Here is a 2,500-nt window from a genome sequence, read left to right as displayed (position 1 = left end):
GGAAGTAAAAGTCGTAACAAGGTTTCCGTAGGTGAACCTGCGGAAGGATCATTAACAAATTAAAAATACAAGAGAAAACCTAACTGAATGGATCATTGATAAAGCGATATAAAAGTTTATTGAGCTCGGACCAAAAATTATACAAAACGAGAAAGATATAATAAATAATACCATATACATGACACAAAACACATAAATCTCGGGTTCGAGCCAATAAGAAACAAATACCAAAACGCTGCGATGCGGTAAAATTACACCGCCACGGTTACGTGCGGAGGTCGCTTTGATTACTCATCGCGTTTCTCCCGTCCGTTCGGAACCGCCGGCAAAAAAACTGTGCGACCAACGGCGCCAAAGAGCACGACGCCGGACCATTTCTCTCTGGCTGATGTGAATGGAAGTAAAAGACGCTTGCGTGAGGTCTCTCGACCTTTATCTCTCTAACTTATACTTATGGGTCGTCGTCTACTTGATCGGGTACAAACAAGTCGTAAGAAACAAACAAACAAACCACAAAAATACAAGTCGTAAAAAAACAAACTTCTGTTGGTTAACCTACAATATGAAGGATCGAAATGAAAGAAGGATCATATTATTACAAACCGAAAGTGAAGGATCATTAAAATTGAAATACAATATATATAAATATATAAATGTACCCGTCGTTGCGACACCCTAGTTAAATGGAAAGATATAAAAAAGAGAGAAAAGGAATACAGATGACCCGCCGTCTGATCTTTGCTAAATGATCTGGCATCACCGGAGTTTTTTTGGTCCGTGTTGCGTTCGCTCTATTCGAAATGAAACTCGCGGAGGCGAAGAATTGTTAAAAGTTTACGAAGCGTCTAGGAGTGGTTAAAACTGAGAGAGTTGAAACTACGATGTATTAGAACGAGCAACCGTCGAAACTTTGTTTTCGCGACGTTCTTTTCGTCGCTCTCGTCCCCACGCTCCTACGCTTTGGTTGTTTCTTTGCCATCCGTGTTGCGATAAAAAGATTTCTCCATTGTCCAAAAAGGACGGATCGAGATTCCTCTTTCGAGAGGGAGAGAGAGGTACTTGCGGGTAACCTGGAATCTACGAAACACGCACCGTGGTAAGATTCGTGCGTCCGCCTGATCGATGTGTGTTGTTTACGGACCGGCTGAGAAGCGACGATAGCGAGTCTTTGAAAAACTATGTGTCCATTAGTTAGACCGATCGTCGCCGGCCGTGTGTCTGTTCGAATCTCGCAACCCACGATTCAGCGACAGGACGCGCGCTCGCATTCCTTGTGTGCGTTCGTACTTTTCAAGGTTTTTAAATGTACTTTACGCCCGACCGTCGAGAGGAGCGTGCCACTGGGCGTTTCTCCGACGGTTTCCGTCCTTGGACGCGATCGTGTCGTCAACGATCGAACAAACAAACAAATACGTTGGCGACGCCCGAATTCGCTCTCCCGCACGCGCCGGGTGGGAGAGTGATGTGGGTATCGAATGTGATGCGTGTTAATAATGAAAATAACACTCTAAAGATCTAAAGAGTTTGAAATACAAAATTTTACGATTACCCTGAACGGTGGATCACTTGGCTCGTGGGTCGATGAAGAACGCAGCTAATTGCGCGTCAACGTGTGAACTGCAGGACACATGAACATCGACATTTCGAACGCACATTGCGGTCCACGGATACAATTCCTGGACCACGCCTGGCTGAGGGTCGTTTTCTTAACAAAAGACTGCTTGCGTTTGCTTCTCGAAAAAAGAGTAATTCATTTCTTTCTAAACATCTCGCCGTCGTTCAACGAAAGTAGAACGTTTCGGAGCGGGATTATCGAACGAAATTGAAAGAATGAATGAACGATAAACAAAGAAAGAGTCGCAACGTACGAGCGATAGTTGGGCAGTTCGTCGGCGTTTGTCGTGGAAACGATGTGACGAAAATCGCAACCGATACACTAAATGCAGGCCGTTAAAGGAGAGAAACAAATTTCGAAATATCTCTTCGAACTAGCGCAAGTGCGTCACGGCGCGCGAGTCGTTCGTTAAAATTTATAAACGACCGCCCGTGAAAGCACCGAGTTCTCGGAAGATAATCTATAAAGATTCTCCATCCTGCTGGAAGTTATCGGATCGGCGCGATTGTTCACTTGTAGAAATCCACGCTCCCGACGTTGCCAGAAACGATATTTACGAAAGGTGTGTCAAAAATAAACGAAAGAAGCTCTCCTATAAATTTAGAAAAAGCAAACGAGTGAAATGTTTGAGATGATAATTTGCTGAAATGCAAGCTCGAATAGCCCCAGGGTTTCGAATGATTCCCCGCGCTTTATACATCTCTCTGTTTACAAACGGTGTATAAATGAAAGATCGCTTCAGATGGGTCGTCGCTGTTTGACGCGCGATGCTGTTCCTTTTTTTTTGTCTGTCTGTGCGTTTAGCTTCGCTAAACAAGTTAAATGGTTAAAAAGCGTCGAAAAAGCGAATACACACGCGACAAGACAAATCTAACGAGTAAAGGA

General features: G+C 44.0%; 2 non-coding genes across 2 annotated transcripts in view; both read left to right on the top strand.

Moving 5' to 3' along the window:
- LOC143307625 (small subunit ribosomal RNA) overlaps positions 1 to 54 on the top strand; it is a 1,923-nt gene extending 1,869 nt beyond the window's left edge. The window contains exon 1 of the ribosomal RNA XR_013064726.1: positions 1 to 54. This exon is cut by the window's left edge and continues 1,869 nt beyond it. This is a non-coding gene — a ribosomal RNA (small subunit ribosomal RNA).
- Positions 55 to 1,546: 1,492 nt separating this feature from the next.
- LOC143307637 (5.8S ribosomal RNA) lies at positions 1,547 to 1,701 on the top strand. Its single transcript, XR_013064736.1, has one exon. It is a non-coding gene; the product is annotated as a 5.8S ribosomal RNA (ribosomal RNA).
- Positions 1,702 to 2,500: the final 799 nt, after the last annotated feature.

This window comes from Osmia lignaria, unplaced genomic scaffold (assembly GCF_051020975.1).
Source record: "Osmia lignaria lignaria isolate PbOS001 unplaced genomic scaffold, iyOsmLign1 scaffold0063, whole genome shotgun sequence".
NCBI classification, from domain to species: domain Eukaryota; kingdom Metazoa; phylum Arthropoda; class Insecta; order Hymenoptera; family Megachilidae; genus Osmia; species Osmia lignaria.
The sequence above is the reverse complement of the archived record's forward strand: the minus strand, read 5'-3'. Positions and strand labels throughout refer to the sequence as shown.